Raw genomic sequence first — 13,106 nt, 5'->3', positions numbered from 1 at the left:
AATTTGAAAGGAAATAATAAAATTCAATACAAATAAAGACTTTTGTTTTGAGCAACCAGCAATTACTGATGCATAGAAAAAAAGCAGTTTCATAAACATCAGAGAAATATTGTCAAGCGACTGCAAAACTGCAAACAACTTTAGTTTTCCAGATAAAAACACTTACTACTTTGACTTATGCCTCTGTTGGTTGGGGGGACAATTCAAGAATCAATTCAAGTGTAGACTAGCTGGCTGGAAAAGAGACCATTTAGTAATTACATCGTAAGTGAGACCACCTTCAAACGAGATTTCAAATCTCGGCACAAAATAACTAAAAAGGAGCATTTTAGTTGTTACATATATGATAGGGGAAATTCCTCCATATAAAGGGATTTCAAATCTCAAACTCCTGAAGAGAACTAGAAGTATACCAGTAGGAGAAGATGAGAGAACCTCTCCCTGTAAAAATGATATTGTTATGTTACAATAAAGTTTCATACATACTTACCTGGCAGATATATACATAGCTAAGACTCCGTCGTCCCCGACAGAAATTCAAATTTCGCGGCCACTCGCTACAGGTAGGTCAGGTGATCTACCGGCCTGCCCTGGGTGGCAGGACTAGGAACCATCCCGTTTTCTATCATATTTTCTCTCTTCCACCTGTCTCCTGCGGGGAGGCTGGCCTTTAATTGTATATATCGCCAGGTAAATATGTATGAAAAAACTTTATGTAACATAACATATCATTTTCATACAATCAACTTACCTGTCAGATATATACATAGCTGATTGGCACCCTCGGTGGAGGGTAAGAGACAGCTACTATATGGAATAGACAGGTAAACAACATATGTTGTAGGTATAAATAAAACCTTCCGGTTTCCTACCTGATAGGTGGTAGACTTGGTGGGCGTGTTTGCCCAGTAGTCTGCATCACCTCAAAGAAACTTTAGCGAGATATGTGATCTATGGCCAAGAGTTCTTGTGGGTCTGCCGATGGGGTCTTACCCACTTACTCAGCAGAGCCTAAAAGGACTTTGTCAATGGGTGCTGATCCACTTATATGACAATACACCTTATGAAGGAGCACACCAACCAATCCCGACCACCTGATCCTAACCATGTTAGAACTAAGGATTGTTACGAGTTATCCCCGAACTCGTCACAACAACAAGTAACTCAAAAACCACTACGCACACATACATAATTTTTCAAAAAAAAATTATACTCAACTAATTGGATATGACGAGAATTCTCTTATGAACAACATAGACGGCCGCCCGTGCGAGCCTGAATCCTCCATTGTTCGAAGAGATTCTCGACCATATCCAAACAGAAGAACAGTATATACATTTTAAGGATTGGTGTCGGCTCCCGTACCCAGAATCGTATCTGCCGATACGATAGGACCTAGAGAAAAAGCACTTCTCATACGTCACACGCACGTCTTTCAAGTAATGAGATGCAAATACTGAGTTGCATCTCCAATATGTCGTATCTATAATGTTTTTAAGCGACATATTCTTATAAAACGAGAGAGACGTCGCAAATTCCGTCCTTTCTTACTTCATGAGCTTTTACCCTCAGTAGTGTAATTGTTCGTCAGGAACAGACCTTATGAGCGTCCGTAATGACGTTTCTTACAAAGAACGCTAGAGCATTCTTTGACATCAGTCTTGTGGGGTCTTTTACCGCGCACCAAAGACCTTGTCTAGAGCCTCCAGCTGACGCTTCCTCTGAAGATAGAACTTCAGAGCTCTAACAGGGCATAGAGACCTCTCTGCTTCTCTGCCTACGAGGACTAGACATTCCTTTGACTTCGAATGACCTAGGCCAGGGATTCGTGGATTTTCGTTTTTCGCTAAAAACAGGGTCTTAAACGAGCAAATCGCCGAGTCTCCCTTGAATCCTACTTTATCCTGCAGAGCTTGTAACTCACTAATTCTTTTTGCCGTCGCTAACGATAAAAGAAATAGGCATTTTCTAGTTATGTCTCTAAATGATGCCAGATGCGGAGGCTCGAATCTATCCGAAGACAGATATTTAAGGACTACGTCCAAGTTCCAGTTCGGAGGTACTGGTTCCTTAGACTTTGACGTCTCAAAAGATCTTATGAGATCGTGGAGATCTTTGTTATTTGCCAGATCTAAACCTCTGTTCCTGAACTACAGCCGAGAGCATACTCCTGTATCCCTTTATTGTGGATACGGCTAGATGAGATTTTACTCTCAGGAATAGCAAGAAATCAGCAATTTCCGCTATAGAGGATAGAGGAGGAGGACAACTTCTTGGCTCTACACCACCTTCTAAAGACCTCCCACTTCGACTGGTATACTTTCGTAGTGGAGGTTCTGCGAGCTCTCGCGATCGCGCTTGCCACTTCGCGAGAAAAAGCCTCTCGCTCTGACAAGTCTTTCGAATAGTCCGAAAGGCAGTCAGAGCGAGAGCGGGGAGGTTTTGATGGTACCTCTTGAAGTGTGGTTGTTTGAGAAGATCCGTCCTTTCTGTTAGGGATTTCTGGAAAGTCTACGATCCACTCATACCACCTCCGTGAACCATTCCTGGGCCGGCCAAAAGGGGGCTATTAAAGTCATCCTCGTCTCTTTTGACGCCACAAACTTTTTCAATACTAACCCAGGATTTTGAATGGGGGAAAAGCGTAAACGTCCACTCGAGACCAGTTTAGCAGGAAGGGCGTCTACCATAATTGCTCTTGGGTCTTCCACGACCGAGCAAACACTGGGAGCCTTTTGAAATGTATGTTGCGAAGAGATCCACATGAGGAGTTCCCCACAGAGACCAGATGATCGAGACACACTTCCTCGTGCAGAGTCCATTCTGTATGAAGGACCTGGTTCCTCCTGCTGAGCCTGTCCGCCCTCACATTCCTTACTCCCTGTACGAACCTTGTCAGCAGGGAGATGTTCCTGTGAGACTGTCCAAAGTAATAGGTCCCTCGTGAGTTCGTAAAGGAAACGAGGAGTGTGTCCCTCCCTGTTTCCGAATGTAGGCAAGTGCGGTGGTGTTGTCCACGTTTACTTGCACTATCTTGTCTCTCACCAGAGGTTCTAGGCTCTTCAAAGCCAGGTGTACGGCGAAGAGTCTTTGCAGTTTATGTGCCAGGACACCTGTGCTGGTTCCCAGGTGCCTGACACTTCCTCCGAGCCTAATGTCGCTCCCCAACCCCCCGTCTCCGACGCGTCGGAGAACAACACTAGGTCTGGGTTCTGTGATCTTAGAGAGATCCCTTTGTTCTCTTCCAGAGGTAGCAACCACCACTGTAGGTGTGCCTTTACCTCCACTGGAATGGGAAAAAACGTCCGACAGTTGTCCGTTTTTTTCCAGCTCCAAAGACTTCTTGAGGAAGAATTGAAGTGGACGGATATGAAGTCTTCCGAGAGGGAAGAATTGTTCCAGCGAGGAAAGCGTCCCCAGAAGGCTCAACCATTCCCTCGCTGACGTTTGCTGCTTCTCTAAGAAGAGAGAGATTATCCTCAAACCTTTTGCGGTTCTCTCTTGCGAAGGAAAAACTCGAAAACAACCCGAGAATCCATCCGAATCCCCAGATAGACTAGGTCTTGTCTGGGGGTCAGCTGAGATTTCGTCGAGGTTCACAAGCAATCCCAACGCCTTGGTAAAATCCAGAGTTAACTTTAGGTCCTCCAAAAACACTGTCTCTCCGATCTGGCCCTGATGAGCCAGTCGTCTAGGTACATCGAGACATTCACTCCTTGAGATGAAGAAATCTCGCCACATTCCTCATCAGGCTTGTGAAGACCTGAAGGAGCTGTGGACAGGCCGAAACACAAGGCTCTGAACTGAAAGATCCTTCCCCCCGTCATGAAACGGAGGTACTTCTTCGACGAAGGGTGGATCGGGACGTGAAAGTAGGCGTCCTGGAGATCTAGAGACACCATCCAATCTCCCTGTCGTAATGACGCTAGGACTGAAGCAGAAGTCTCCATGGAGAATTGGGGGGGAACTTCTCCTTCTGAACAAAATTTTGTTCAGAGAGCTGACGTCTAGTACTGGTCTCCAGCCTCCCGAGGCTTTCGCCACTAGAAAAAGGCGATTGATTGAAAACCCCGGGAGTTTTGATCCAGTACTAGTTCTATTGCACTCTTGTCCCACATTTGTTTCCACCATCGATCGAAGAGTATCCCTCAGCACAGGGTCCTTGTACTTGGCTGATAGTTCCCTTGGTATTGACGTTAGGGGAGGAGTATTCAGGAAAGGGATACGATATCCCTTCCTTATGATATTCAATGAAGACGCGTCTGCGTCTATCATTGTCCAGGCCTCCACGAATCCCAGGAGCCTGCACCTACTGGTGCTTGGAGGAGAAATGTTCATTTTCCCTTTTTAAAGGGACGAAAGGCGGACCTACCTCTCTTCTCTGGAGCCTTCCTTCTTACGGGAGGTCTGGAGATCGGACCACCTCGAAAGGGCTGCGTAGAAGTGCTAGGTCCTTTCTTGTCAGATACTCCAAAGCAGGTTTCTTCTTCTAGCTGACTGGCGTCAGAAGATCCTGCGTCGCCTTCTCAGTTAAAGAGTGAGCCACGTCCTTCACTAACTGAGAAGGGAACAAATAGTCAGACAGAGGTGCATACAGTAGAGCTGCCCTCTGAGCATGCGAGACTGCCTTTGTTAAGAAGGCGCCATACACCGTCCTTTTTCTTCAAAAGACCTGCTCCAAATAATGAAGAGACTTCCAAAGATCCATCCTGTACTGCTTTGTCGATGCAAGACAAAATGCACAACAGGGCTTCAGGTTCGATTCCCTGTGAATCGTGAGCTTTCTTGGACATCACCCCAAGGGACCAATCTAAGAAGTTGAAGACTTCCAATACATGGAAAAGTCCCTTGCGGAGATGATTCCAGTTCTGAAATACTCCATGTGATACGAGCAGAATTAAGACTTGGACGCCTTGAAGCGTCAACTAACGTCGAAAAAAAGTTCTGCCTCTGTAGTAGAAGGGAGAGCCGATACCCATATTCTCCCCCAAGTCTTGTACCATATGCCTCTTTTCCCAGCTAACCTTGCTGGAGGCATGCAAAAATACTGTCCTGACTAAGTCTTTCTTCGACTTCATCCAGGAGTCTAAGGCGTGAAAAGCCTGCTTCATCGAGATGGTGGGCTTCATCTTCAGAAAAGACGAAGGCTTCTTCGCCTTCGCACTCGAAAGAGCGAGCGCGGAGAAGGAGGAGCAGCCGGAGTCAACTCGTCTCCGTATTCCTCCAGCAGCAGGGTAGTCAACACCTTATAGTTGGATAAGCCCTCTCTCCATGATCGTCATCATCCGAGTTTTGCTCGAACTCGTGATAATTCTGAGTTTTTCCGTTCTCCTTTCAGAACTTTCCTCTTCTGGAGGAGACAAACTCCTGATCGGAGAGGGGCTAAGGGAATGAAAGTCCTTCCTTTTTCCCGTTTTGATCGACTTGGAAGGCGTCACAACCTGCTGCTTCTCTTGCGCTTTAGAAGACGTCTTGTATGACGCTTCCCGCTCTCCGAGCGTCATGTATGACGTCTCTTGTTGACGTCTTGATGACGCTTCGCGTCTGGAAGACGCTTCGCTCTCAAAGGGCTTCCTACTCGGCGTCACAATCTTGGACGGAGCGTCACGTCTACGATCCTCTTGAAATGACGCTTCACTTCTAAAAGACGTCTTTCGATTCTCTTGTCTTACAACACTCTCGTCAGCCACCATTCTTCGAGCAGTGCGAGAGGACGGAGACTTTCTTAATTGAAGTGTCACGTCTTTCGACGGGGCGCTAAAACTCCCACAAGAGATGACAGTTGTTCCTGAACCGCCATAATTATCTTTCTTGACGCTTCTCCTACGTCTAGTGCATGACGCCTCTCGTCATCACTCGGGGAAGAAGCATGATGGGGTACTTCCTCATAAGCGTCAGGTGACGCTGACGCCACCTTCGCCTTCTTAATAGCAGACGGGGCGTCATCCGAGAAGCGCTCTGGGCTCGAATCAATGTCTTGCTTCATATGACGCTTCAGTGGTCTCGATAAGTTCGACTCCTTCCACCCTCGTTTAGGTGAGGGAGAGGGAGAGGACGAGAAACACTCGCGAAGGACGCTTTTTCTATAGCGCCCTTGAGCTGGCTGCCATGAAGCAGAGCTAGCTGAAGGGACGTCTGACCGTTGGGGATTCCCCACGACCTCCTTAAGGCTTTCGACTTTCCTTCTCCTCTGGGCATGGGAGCTTGGAAGAGGTCTAGGCCTGGGAGCGCCGCAGGGACGATCAAACGCCCCCTCCACAACACTGATAGGACTCACTTCACTAAAATGTTCACTATCACTAGCCTTACCTTTCGAGTCAGCCATCTTGGACTTCATGTCTCGAATAGTCGCTTTCAGATTGGCGATTTCTGATGCCGAATCCGAAAAGACACTCTGAGAATGAGATCTATAGGGAGAATCTACAGTAGTAGGGTTAGAATTATCCGTGAAAGGCTCAATAGGCCTTGAATGCACACCTTTCAGTCTTCTAACTCTATCCCTCTCTAACTTCTTCAAATAAGAAGTCAAAGTCTTCCATTCTTCTGCATTCAAACCCTCGCATTCCTTACAAGTGTTAATAGCAGAACACTGAACCCCCCTACATTTACGGCATACAGTGTGAGGATCAACCGAAGCTTTCGGTATCCTCACCCTGCATGCCTAACATTCACACAACATTCTCACACTCACATTAGAATCAGACATACTGAGAAAAATCCAAAAGAGTTATTCCAAAAACAGTCCACAGTACGAATGCCAAAACACGATCCAAATACGTCACCAAAAGCCGAAAAACGTTGATCAAATGTTGAAAAATGAATCTAAGTCAGGAGGTAATAACAACAATGTTGATACCACCGGCGACAGAGAAAATATGATAGAAAACGGGGATGGTTCCTAGTCCTGCCACCCAGGCAGGCCGTAGATCACCTGACCTACCTGTAGCGAGTGGCGCGAAATTTGAATTTCTGTCGGGGACGACGGCAGTCTTAGCTATGTATATATCTGACAGGTAAGTTGATTGGTATGAAAATAAAATGTTTTTCAAAACTTTATGATTTTACATAAGTTTATTTCTCCACTTTCTACTATCTTGCGCACATTCTGCCTGATGTCCCATCTCACTAGTGTCCTTCTCCATGATTATCTGGGTTCTCCCATAGATCCTACTTCTGTACTTGCAACTACTCTAACTATAGAAGTAAGAAGTTATATACATATAAATGGCTTTGAGTCTAAAGACACCACCAATTATAAAAAAAAAATCCATGTAATTAGTTATACATGTGCAGCAAATCAAAGAGCAGAAGCTCAGTACCCCAATGCTGTCAAATGATTTACTCGAGTTTAGAATCTGCCTAATCCCTCACTAGCTACATCACTTCATCCTTAGCAAATCTCTTGATGAGACTAGCAAGAATTTGTTTAGTTCTGCATTTGGGGAGAGCAAAAATCTCTGAAGTGCTAAAGACATCACATAGCTGGGTGGGAAGAAACCAAATGAAACAAATATAAACCATTAAGGTGGAATAAAATAGAATATACAAATTAAGTCGAAGGCCACAAGCACTGGGACCTATGAGGTCATTCAGCGCTGAAAGGAAAATTGAGATTAAAGGGTTACCATGGTAATACAATGAAAGGAATGAAAGGGGTTGCAGCATGGGACCAAAGGGACACCATGAAGAACCTCAAGTATAATGCCTACATATGGCGCACTGACGGCACTACCCCCTTAAGGAGATAAGGTGGACTACAATGTTGCTGGCCAAAGAGACTTTGAAATGAACCGTGTACAGTTTAGTGTCCTTAGCATGGCACCAAGGATGGTACTCCCCACCCATGGAGTGGATGCCAGGGCAAAAAGAGAGCAAAAGAAAGAAATGGATGAAAAGATTTACAAGAGAACAAAACATTTTTAAATGTACAAAAATAATGCAAATAATAAGAACCCCCCCTAATTCATACCCCAGCTACCACAAATCAAATATCAACAAAAGTATTCCAAAGATGACAAGTATTTTAGAAAATTTTCTTTCAAGTGCATAACTGCTGTGGATACCTGCCACCATTTACCCTTCTGCCTCTGCTGGTTTTCAACCAGTTAATTAAGACTAACATTTCTCCACCCCAACTAGCCATTGACAAAATGAGAGATAAAGTTAGTTAAATTTCTAATCTTTTGAAGATATGGTAAATAGACATTGTTCATTGCTACATCATTGCAAAGACTCAATTATGTACAAACTTTTCAAGTTTGTCCAGGGCTGTATATGTTTAATATATCATGACAAGTAATCAAACACACTGCAAAATAGAATCATTCCAAAGAACTGAGTATTATACATACAAACATTAGAGTTTACAAATGCATGCAGTGCAATGGAATTCAAATGGATGATCCTGCCTGACTGCAATTTCTCCGAGTATCAAGACACATGAGGCCACATAAGAATAAAGTGCTACCCCACTTTTTTGCTTTTTTGTGCTTCACTTTAGTTGCAAATTTTTGTGGAATATTTTCTTCCTGCTTTCGTGGGACTTTCACCAACTGGCAAATCTTTCTACGGCTGTATCTCTACAATTATCACTAATTTGCTTAGTTTCATATAAAATTAGGGAGTGTACTGTTAACAAAGGCAGTTATAAGCATTATGGCCGCAGATGCAAGAGGTGAATGGGGAGGAACAGTTGAGAGTAATTGCATATGTAAGTAAAGCTTTTATTTTAAGGCGGAGCAGAAGTATTCAGTGGTTGAGAGGGAGCTTGCGGCAATAAGGTTTTGTGTGAAAGCGTTTAAAGTGTTTTTGTATGGGGTAAAATTTATTATCCGGAGGACCATCGGCCGTTAGTGTATATGATCAAGAAGTAGTGTGTGAATGCTAGGATCGCGAAGACGATTGAAGATTTGAGTGAGTTTGATTTTAGTTTTAGAATATGTGCCAGGGAGCAAAAATGTGATAGCTGATGCAATGTCTAGGATGCATGGTAGGGGCAATGGTTTCGTGAAGAGTGGCTGGGGTCCGAATGTGGTGCCTGAGGGTTTGGTTGTAAAAGAGAGGTTTGAAGGGGGTGACAGTGTGCGTGAATGTTTGTTTTCAGCATTGAAAGACGTGGAAAGGAGAGGTGGACGTGGCAGGTGAATGTGTGCTGCGCTACTCGAGGGAAAATGGAGGCGATGGTCAGAATAAATGATAGTGAATACTGTGGTTTGGTTGATACAGGGGCACAAGCTTCCTTGGTGAGTGGGTCAGTGGTGAGTCAACTGGAGAGATGCGACTGGGAAGTGAAAAGGCTGTGTACAAGTGTGAGGATACATGGGTTGGGAAAAGGAAGTGTTTTGGTATGGTGAAGAGGTGCAGTTAAAGGTTAGGTTACAAATTTGGAAGTAGTACATGACTTTTTAATCATGGGAGAAAATGATATGCCAGCTCGCTTTTTGATAGGGATGGATTTTTTTTGAGGATGCATGATGTAAGCGTAGATATAGGAAAAGGGATTCTTCGTAAAGGCGGTAGTACAATAGCTAGGATTCAGGATGGCAGTGCATTTGTAGCGAACTTTGTGGGGTTGATTGATATTGCTAGAAGTGAGAATGATTTGTTGAGTGAGGAGGAGATTGAGGAAATGCAAGATAAGTGCTTGGACATAAGTATGTTGCGGCAGTGTGTTTTGGGGGAGTGCATGTGGAAGATTGGCCGCATGAATTGGATGTGTATAAGAGGTTGCTAAACGGTTTGTAGTTTGTAAAAACAGTGTACTTTTTGCATCAGGAAGGGGTGTATGACAGGGAAGTGTATGTGCCGGTGTTTTCTGTTGAATCAGCAGTGAGGATGTGGTTGTTGGTGCATGATTGGTTTAGGCATATGGGGAAAAATAAGTTGTGGGAGTGCATGAGAGAGAGATTGTATGCGCTTGGGTTGAATAAGATTTGTGTGGATGTGGCTGTTACGTGTGAAGACTGTCAGAGGGGACAGTATCGGAGTGTGTATGAGAGTCCACCTGTATTGCGATTGCAGATGAAAGCCGTTTGAAATGCTTGTGACTAATTGTGTTTCGTTGCTAAAGACTGTGAGAGGGAATGGGGGAATCTGGGAATGATTGTGATGGTGGATCAACGAGTAAATTTGCCTATGCGGTTCCCCATCAACGATAAGAGGAGTGAAAAACTGTTGCACGGATGGTGGGGCAAGTGATGTTGCCTGTGTGTGTGTGTAAGCGAGCGAAAATGTTGAGTGATAATGGGCCTGAGTTTGTGGGATGGGAATTTGAAGAAATGTTGAAGGAATTGGGTATTGTCCATGTGTATTCTACTCCGTATATACCCAGTGCGAATGGTTTGGCAGAAAGGACTGTTAGAATGATGACCGAGATTTAGCGAATGGTGAGTAAAGGCGACAATGATTGGGATATGTATGTAGGACATGCAATGTAGGTATATAACGCTACACTGCAAAAGAGTTTAGGTATGTCTCCTTGTAAGTATTTGTTGAATTTTGAAAGGATTGTTTGGCCGTGGTTGGGTCTGTCAAAGAGTGATTGGGACTTGTGGAAGAAAGCGAGTGAAAGGTTTGAAAGTTTTAGGATTGGAGATAAGAAAGTTTTAGGATTGGAGATAAGGTGTTAAAAGAGGTGGTTGAGATGGGGAGAATGTGAATAAGGTAAGGGAGAAATTTGAAGGGCCTTTTGAGATTTTGGAAGTGGGAACGAGTGGATTGAGTTATGTGTTGGGGAAATTGCGAGTAGATGGGGGTGTGGAATGTTGTAGCGGGGGTGCACACCAAAACCAGCTCCGTAAGAGGAGGGAAGTACCACAGTATGTTCGGGAGAATGTGACGAGTGAGTGGTTGAAGGTGAATAAATGTGAGCAGAGTGTCAGTGAGCAAATGGGTCTGGAATATTGGCAGTTGGTGTTGGTTGAGTATGGAAGAAAGCGTAAGAAGGTAAGGAAAGGGAATGAAAGGGAGAAATGCGAGCTGCAAGATAAGAGGGTTTAGTGTTAGGGTAAAAATGGTGGATAAGGCATGTAATACGGATGACTTTGAGGGGAGGAATGATACATATAGCGTGTGTGGGTATGAACTGTCAGGGTTTAGTTAAATTCCACCAAGAAGGGAATCAGGTGGTAAGGATGTGGCTGGCAGTATGAACGAGTCTCTTCGGGAATTTGGCAGGAGTGTAAATGAGGTAAGTGATTTGGTGGCAGAGTTACAAGAGATATTAGGACAAGAGTTGGAGGGGGTATATGAGATAGTGAATGGGATTTGGGAGGATAGTAGTGAGGGAGATGGTAATGGAAGTCTGACTGGAAGTGGTCTGGGAGAAATAGAGGGCAGTGTAACTGAGACTGTGTATGAGGGCTCTCAAACAAGATCCAGGGGGCCTGCGTCCGAGCATCCGTGGGTGTTGCAGAAGGCCATTTAGTGTGGGTGGGGTTGCGATTGTAAGGAGCCGGCCTCAAATGTAAACGGGGAGGAAATATGGAGGGAGTTATGGGAGCTCCATTTGACAACGTCCTAGAGAGAGAGAGAGAGAGAGAGAGAGAGAGAGAGAGAGAGAGCGAGAGAGAGAGAGAGAGAGAGAGAGAGAGAATAATTGGTGGTTGGATGGTTAACGATTGAATTGGCTGTTGGCAAGTCTGGGTTGTCTGCTGGTGCAGCTGGAGTTAGTTGTTAGAGTTCTGTGTTTCAGTCAGTCTTTGGTCAGTCTTTAGGCAGAGCCTGTGAAGATCAGTAGTATTGGCAGCAGTCTGTGAAAAGTGTTGAAGGCATTGAAAGTCAGTTGAGTTTTGTTTTGTTTTGTTGTTGTTTAGTTGTTGTCAAGTTAATATTGTTTGCTTAGAGTTGTTGTGCCTGTGCTGTTGGATTTGTTGTGCTTGCGATTTCCTGTTGGGTTATATGTGAGTTGTTGTTGGAGGCTGTTGTGGTTTCTTGGTGTGGTTTTGAGTTGTTGAGGGTTATTGTTGGTGAGCTGTTGTGATTCCTTGGTGTTGTTAGTGGGTGTGTGTGTTGCCTTTTTGTGGTGTTGTTTTTGTGTTAGTGATTGTTTGTGCAGTGGTCTTTTGTTGTGGTTGGGTTCCTTGTTTGTTGTTGTGTTGCTGAGTTGTGGTTGTATTCCTTGTTTGTTGTGGGGTTGTGGTCCTTGGGTGTTGTTGTGTTGTTGGGTTGTGGGTTGTGGTTCTTGGTTGTTGTTGGTATCTCTGCAACCTCAACCAGCAGACAGCACAGCATAGCCCTAAGTATCTGCACATGTGTGTTTTTTTTCTTCTTCTTTCTGTGTGTAGGTATAGGTCAATTGTCCTGCGTGTATTCCGTGGTGTAAAGAGGAAAGTGTGACCGAGGGTGAGTTTAACAGCTGGATTGATTAAGTTTATGTGGGGGGGATTTGCCCTGTTGTTTTTAAGCTTGTAATCCCACCACTGCATTTAGAAGCGTTTAGAGGAGTTTGTATTTCTGCGAATTTTGCATTTCCGCAGCGGGGTAGCACTGTAACATTAAGTTCTAAACTTGGCAATGTTAAGGAAAATCAGACAGCACTGACAGTAAATTTCATTCAATGTTCTAATAATACGAAAAACGACATCACACAGGAGAGAGAATAAATAAAAATTAATGTGACCGGAAATTACAAACTAAAATTAGGTTTTCTGAGCATAAATTCAAGAAAAACCTTTTTAGATCAAGAAGAGAAGCATACAAAGATTTACTGCTATTTAGAATTAGAGATGTGGGACTGATAAACATATTCAAACCTTTAAGAGCTACAGGATGCGATGACATATCGTTCTTCTTTTTTATTAAGATACAAAATTATTTTGATCATCAGCAAGGGAAAAATCTCAGGCTACTTCAAGAACAGATGACTCCAACTATCTTCAGAAAACGCAAATGGAAGCAGCAACTTTGAAACAAAAATGACACTGCTTCCTAAACCTTGTTCTCATGTTAGAAAAAACCATGACTGTATTCATATGGTTATTAAGCTATATTTTTTTTTTTAATTACAGAGCTATCACTACATAATAGCAAAAGTTTACAATGGATGACAAAAGATATTTTAAGGATTTTTAACAATGCTTTTCATACCAAACATACTAGCATACCTC

The 13,106-nt window shown here is 43.9% G+C and overlaps 1 protein-coding gene across 5 annotated transcripts in view; it reads right to left on the bottom strand.

The window, feature by feature from the left end:
- Positions 1 to 13,106, bottom strand: part of LOC135203676 (uncharacterized) — a 192,104-nt gene that overhangs the window by 83,059 nt on the left and 95,939 nt on the right. The gene's annotated exons all lie outside the window — the stretch shown is intronic.

This window comes from Macrobrachium nipponense, chromosome 36 (genome assembly GCF_015104395.2).
Source record: "Macrobrachium nipponense isolate FS-2020 chromosome 36, ASM1510439v2, whole genome shotgun sequence".
NCBI classification, from domain to species: Eukaryota; Metazoa; Arthropoda; class Malacostraca; order Decapoda; family Palaemonidae; genus Macrobrachium; species Macrobrachium nipponense.
The sequence above is the reverse complement of the archived record's forward strand: the minus strand, read 5'-3'. Positions and strand labels throughout refer to the sequence as shown.